Below are 7,239 nucleotides of genomic sequence, written 5' to 3' on the forward strand. Positions count from 1 at the left end.
TAAATGGCCTTGGGCCAAGGTTGTCCCAATTTTTTTTTTTAGCCAGAGGGCATCTTTGGAAGCAGGCACAATCCACAAAATCCCTGCTGCAAAAGGTGAAGCCAGCCACAAAATGTCAGGGAGTGAAGTTATGCAGAACTCTGATTTTGGTTCTTCAGTATTTCAGGCAGCAGCTGTGTTTAGCAGGCTGCCTTCTAAAATGAACATAATGTTTAGGAATATTTTCGTGCATATTGATTTATCTAGGAAGCATTCATCTAGCTAGCCCTATATGTAAGAGCACTAGTCAGTCAGAAGCTTTGCTGGGCAAAAGAACCAGCAGGCCCCAGGCCCCATCCACTTTCTGAAAACATTTAGTGGGTAGCAGGAAAGGTGTTGGGCATCCCGGTGTCCACAGGCACTGCATTAGAGACCCATGCCTTCAGCAAACCACTATCTTGTAGCTTCCTGTCTAGAGCAGATTATATACAAGCCTGTTTTTAAGGGGTGCTGAAAGGATTACTGAGATTGGTTGTGGTGGATTTTCCGGGCTTTGTGGCCGTGGTCTGGTAGATCTTGTTCCTAACGTTTCGCCTGCATCTGTGGCTGGCATCTTCAGAGGTGTATCACAGAGGAAAGTCTGTTACACACTGTGTCTAGTGAGAAGGGAAAGTTTAGTGTGGTTTATTGTCCATGTCCCAGGGTGGGGAACCAATCAATAAGTGTTTGGGTGGAACTTGCTATGCATAGGTGTGGTTGACTGCATTGTATTGCGAGTGGGGTTATCAGTCCATTTTTAAAGTACTGGTAGCCAAGCTTTGCTAATTTTCAGAGTCTCTTCTTTCTTGTTGAAGTTGTCTTGGTGTTTATGAATTTCAATGGCCTCCCTGTGCAGTCTGACATAGATTACTGAGATGTTTGCACATTCAAGAGGTGTGGTCCTCTACACCCTTACTCTGAACGGAGCCCAAACTGTATCCACTGCTGCCTGCTCTCATGTAATATGTATAGAAGTAAAGTCTGTACCTCAAACAAAAGGATGTGGTTGGAGACAGATGTCCTGAAGCACTAAGCTCTCACGAGTTGCAGTCCCCTACGTCAGATGCATGAAATGAAACCCAGCCCCCCCCCCACCCTCCCTCCCTCTCTCTCTCTGTCTCTCTCTCTTATATATATATGCCTGCAACTTTGGCAAGAGAATCCAAAGAGAAAATGTGATTAGAGTTTCTTTTTCCCACAAGGTATGATTGTAGTAAACAGAGCTGATGCCTTTTTAAAATTTATTTTTTTTATATTAATTAGGTGTTGGAGTTCATTGTTTTAATATTTGCATTTTTAAAAATGATTTTATTTGATTGTATATTTTTTATGTTGTGACCCGCCCTGAGCCCTACGGGGATAGGGCGGAATATAAATTTAATAAATAAATAAAACCACTGCATTTCTTCTATTCATTAGGGCTGACTTAACTCTGGTTATAGCTGTATTAGAGTTTATCCAAAATTTTGCTCTGCTAACAGTGGAGCCAGAGGTGGGATCCAGCAGGTTCTCACAGGTTCCCGAGACTAGGTTACTAATTATTTGTGTGTGCCGAGAGGGGGTTACTAATTGGTAATTTTGCCACGTGATTTTTGCCTTAGTTACGCCCCTCCTCCGCTCCTCAGCAGTAGCGCGCAGAACTTGAAGCAGTCTAGCAGGAGGTGCACCGGCATGCGTGGCAGCCTGCACGCATTCGTTTCCCGCCCAAGGACCGGTGCAGCGGATGCGTCCTTGCCACAGCCCCGCCCAGCAACGCCCCACCCCTGGAATGCCCGGCCATGCCTCCGTCGTGCCCCACCCAGCCCCATTGGCGCTACGCTACTGTTTGAATCCCACCCACCATAGGAACCTGTTACTAAAATTTTTGGATCCCACCACTGAGTGGAGCCTTCCATTGATGCAAGAGGTCTTCTGCCACTGCAAAGTCTCCAGTGGAGTCAGGCGCGTAGCTGCAATGGAGACGTCTAGGGCGGCTTGTCCCGAGTGCCCCCATTGCAGTCACGTGGGGAAGTGGGAGTGTGTGTCTTTCATTGGGCCCAGGCATCTTTGACTGATGGAGCAGGCTTTACGTCTGCTGTTGGTGGGACAATCCTCTGTGAACGGTTGCTGTATTTGTTGTGAAGACAGTTTCAGAGTGTAGTTGTGTTGGTGTACAGTAGAAGAGCCAGATTTGTGGCCAGTAGCTCCAGGCAGACTAATCCTAAGGTGGCCAGGGACGACAACTGTGCTGTGATGCTTCTCTGACGTTTCCAGAGGGCTTTCCAGCAGCATGGGAAGTCAGAACCTGACCTTCAAAACTCTAAAAAGCCCTCCATGGGGCTTAACAGACTTATACCACCCAAAAGGGTGGCATAAGCCCAAGCCCTGGGCTGTGGAAGAACTGCCTGCAAACTCTGGGTGGAAGATAACTAATGTCAACTCCACCCTTACCCACCCACACACCAGAATCTAATTGGATGCCAGCACAGCTTTGCAGTGCCACAGACATCCAGTTTTTGCCAAACTGGAGCAGCAGTGGCGTAGGAGGTTAAGAGTTCATGTATCTAATCTGGAGGAACTGGGTTTGATTCCCAGCTCTGCCACCTGAGCTGTGGAGGCTTATCTGGGGAATTCAGATTAGCCTGTGCACTCCCACACACGCCAGCTGGGTAACCTTGGGCTAGTCACAGCTTCTGGAGCTCTCTCAGCCCCCCCCCCCCCAACTCACAGGGTGTTTGTTGTGAGAGGGGAAGGGCAAGGAGATTGTAAGCCCCTTTGAGTCTCCTACAGGAGAGAAAGTAGGGATATAAATCCAAACTCTTCTTCTTCTTCTAAAGATGAAGAAAATGGGACCAGAGAGCAGATAACGAGAAACATTGGGGAAATATGGACCCAGATACCACAAGCCCCTGAATCTGGCAAAGGGAAACACATTCATCATTCTGTGAATTAGGGCTACACGTTTGATGCCCCTGCTCTAACCTCCAAACCAGTGGTTCCCAACCATTTTTCACTCGAGTTCCACTTACCAGCCCCTTTTCCCTAAATTGTGCCCGCATATTAGAATTAGCATTGAAAATTTAATTCTAAACTTAACAAAAAATGCTGACAAAAACTGCAATTTGTAGAGAAAACGCAGAACAGTGCACAAAGGCAGTCTGCACACAAATGTTCACAAAGGGGTGTGAGAGCCTGTGAAGAGGCGCATGCGCACTGCAGAGGCATGTTCGCCAAAATGACAAAACTAGAGAATGCAGGCTTTTCTCAAGTTAAATAACAAAGGAGACCTGCACTGCTACTCATTTGAATTAATCTCACAACTTTTGACTCGTATTTTGTCTTACACTGTTGACGTTAATGTACTTTTCCCCTCCATTATATAATTTTTTTGCGTCACCCCTAAAGTTCTGGCACGTACCCTGGGTTGGGAACCACAGCTTTAAATCACAAAGGGAAACTTCACACTGTTTGCCTTTATGCTGAAACTGTGGTTTTCCAGATCCTTTTGGCTCTGGAATGCAAGATGACATAACCACAACATTTTATTGGGCTCCTGTACACCTTTATTATTTATTATTATTTATTATATTTATAAGCCGTCCTCCCCCGAAGGGCTCAGGGCGGCGAACAACAGACAATAGAGCACAATAAAAACAATAGTATCAACTATAAAATCATTAGAAACAGCTCTATATATTAAAACCCAACCCCATTAAAAGCAGCGTTCTAACATCAGATATATCGATGGCGTCTCTCTAATCAATCCCCTGAAGAGGAAAAGGGAAGGAAAAGATGGTAAGTCCACAGATGTTATGGAGAAAGCGGGGAAGGCGGGGGGGGGGGGGGGGGGAGGCCAGCCGAGTCATTGAGGGACCAGGGATCACCAGTAAGTTGGCCTCTGCTGACCGCAGAGGCCGAGTTGGGACGTATGGGGCAAGACGGTCCCGCAGGTACGGAGGTCCCAGGCCGCGCAAGGCCTTAAAGGTCAGTACCAACACCTTGAAAATGATTCGGAATTCAACCGGGAGCCAGTGCAGGTGGCGCAACACAGGTAAAATATGGTCTCTGGCGGCACCCCCTGTGAGCAAACGGGCCGCCGCGTTCTGGACCAGTTTTAGTTTCCGAATCAGACGCAAGGGAAGGCCTGCGTAGAGCGAGTTGCAATAGTCTAGCCTGGAGGTGACCGTTGCATGGATCACAGTGGCTAGGTCCGTTTGAGAGAGGAAGGGGGCCAGCCGCCGGGCTTGGCGAAGATGGAAGAACGCAACCCGGGTTACATGGGCCACCTGGGTCTCCATTGAAAGAGACGAATCCAGGTGGACCCCCAGGCTGCGGACGGAGGAGGCCGGTGCCAATGTAGCCCCCTCCCACACCGGCGGCTGAAAATCCCCAGCCTCACCCCTCCGACCCAGCCAAAGGATCTCCGTCTTCGATGGATTCAGTTTTAACCTGCTCTGCTTCAACCAACCAGCAACCGCCTCCAAACAATGCTGGAGAGCTACAGGGGCGACGACCGTTCCCCCCTCCATCAACAGAATGAGCTGAGTGTCATCAGCATATTGGTGACAGATCAGCCCAAAGCTCCGTACCAACTGAGCAAGGGGTCGCATATAGATGTTAAATAATAGCGGGGACAGCAGTGCTCCCTGAGGTACACCACACTGAAGTGGGCACTTTCGGGAGGCTTGGTCCCCGCACCACACTTGCTGGGTCCGGTCCCGGAGAAACGAGGCAATCCACTGAAGGACAGTGCCTCGCACCCCGGAAGCGGCCAGGCGGTGGGTCAAAAGGTCGTGGTCGACCACATCAAACGCTGCGGTGAGATCTAACAACACCAGCAGCGCCGATCCGCCTCGGTCTAGTTGCATACGGAGCGTGTCTGTGACAGCGACAAGAACAGTCTCCGTCCCATGCCCAGCACGGAAGCCGGACTGGAAGGGATCGAAGGCCGATGTGTCCTCCAGAAAGCCCTGAAGCTGCTCCAACACCACTCTCTCAATTACCTTCCCCAGAAACGAAAGATTCGAAACGGGGCGGTAATTGGCCAGATCTCCAGGATCTAACGATGGTCTTTTCAAGAGTGGGCGGACCACTGCCTCCTTCAGCCCACCCGGAAAAACTCCTTGCTCAAGGGAGCTGTTGATGATATTCAACAGGTGGGGCCGTAGCTCCACCCGGCATGCTTTAATAAGCCAGGAGGGGCACGGATCCAGAGGACAGGTAGTAGGTCTAACAGCAGCCAGGACCCTGTCGACAGCGGCTTCAGAGAGCAGGGAAAACTGGGCCAAACAAGGGCCCGAAGACGGCAAGGGAGCCTCCAGTTCACTTATTGTCTCTAAGGTGGAGGGAAGGTCTTGGCGGAGCGACGCGACTTTATCTGCAAAAAAGCTCATGAATGCCTCACAGCTGATAGCCAATTGACAATTTGTAGAACCCTCAGACAATGAGGTGAGTGACCGAATAATACGAAATAATTGTGCTGGGCGAGAGCTAGCAGATGCAAGAGAGGAGGAGAAGAACGCCCTCTTCGCCTCCTTTGTCGCCATCTCATAGGCTTTCATAAACGTCCTATAAGATGTTCGCGCAGCCTCGTCACGAGATTTCCTCCACACTCGCTCTAGCCGTCTGAGCTCCCGCTTCATACTGCGCAGCTCCTCAGTATACCAAGGAGCCCGCCTTGACCGGGGGCGCAGAGGGCGCCGGGGGGCAATGACCTCGATGGCATCAGAAAGACGGGAATTCCAGTCTTCTACCTGCCCATCGAGGGTGCTAGTAGGTTCAGGGTCCCGCAGAGCATTCAGGAATCCAATAGGATCCATAAGTCTCCGCGGGCGGGCATAAATCCGCCCGTCGCCTAGACAGGGATGCTGCGGCACGTCCACCCGAACCTTCAGGGCATAATGGTCAGACCATGGCACTCTATCGATAGAGGATATGACCATATCAATTCCCGACCCAAAGACCAAGTCAAGTGTATGCCCGGCCTCATGAGTGGGGCCAGAACTTACGAAGGAGAGGCCTAGCGTCGCCATGGATGACACTAGGTCCGCGGCCACCACACATGAGGTGGTGTCGACATGGACGTTGAAGTCACCCAAGACAATGAGCCTGGGGAACCGCAACGCCCAGTCAGCCACCACCTCCAGTAGCCGCGGCAGGCCGTCCCCCGGTACGCTAGGCGACTGGTACGCCAAGAGGACGGCCAACCTCTCCGAGGCCATCCACTCCAGGCCGACACATTCCAGACCTGCAATCTCTGGGACAGGAACAGCCCTAAAGGGGATGGTTTCTCGGATGAACATCGCCACACACACACACACACCCCCCGGCCCTGTGCTCGTGACCGGTGGAGGCACGCGAAACCTGGTGGGGAGGCCTCGCCCAAGGCGACGGTCTCCCCTTCTCGCACCCAGGTTTCGGTGCACCCTTGCACCTTTAATTGTGGCAAACCGGAAGTGATCATGCAAAACACTCAAATGGGGCTTGCGGCTGGCTTGTAGTAACACAATAGACAGGCATCAGGGCTCTCCCCAATCAGCGCAGGCTGCCTGGCATGGATGGACTGAACACCACAGGAACAGTCACAGCCTTGGCAGAATGTGGCCCAGAGAGAGGTTCTAAATTCAGACTAGCTACAAACGCTTCAACTCCAATGTCTTTAGCCTCAAGCACTGCTTCAACTTCTTCCCGCCAGCATGTTGTCAGGAAAACGCTCAGTGCAAATACTGCTGCTTGTATTGTTTCGAGTGTCAGATAATGCTAGGTCTCTCTGCCCTGAATAAATAACTTATTGGCTTTGAAATTAGCACAGATAGGCTATTAGCACAGATAAGCTTTTTCTTAATTGCTGCCAAGTCACAGCCAACTTATGCAAATGCCTTAGCAGACCAGGTGCTCAGGAGCAGCAGCAGCAGCAGAAGGCCATTGCTTTCACATCCCGCATGTGAGCTCCCAAAGGCACCTGGTGGGCCACTGCGAGTAGCAGAGTGCTGGACTAGATGGACTCTGGTCTGATCCAGCAGGCTTGTTCATATGTTCTTATGTTCTATGGCTACTTTGTAAGGTTTTTAAGCCAAGAGATACTCATAAGTGGTTTGCCACTGTTGCCTTTGCAAGGAGACCTTGTTATTCCTTGGTGGTCTCCCGTCCAAGTATTAACCAGGAGCAACCCTGCTTAACTTCAGAGATTTTATTATTATTTGTTTTATTCTATTTATAGGCTGCCTTTCCCCTTGTGGGCTC

This window comes from Sphaerodactylus townsendi, linkage group LG05 (assembly GCF_021028975.2).
Source record: "Sphaerodactylus townsendi isolate TG3544 linkage group LG05, MPM_Stown_v2.3, whole genome shotgun sequence".
NCBI lineage: Eukaryota > Metazoa > Chordata > Lepidosauria > Squamata > Sphaerodactylidae > Sphaerodactylus > Sphaerodactylus townsendi.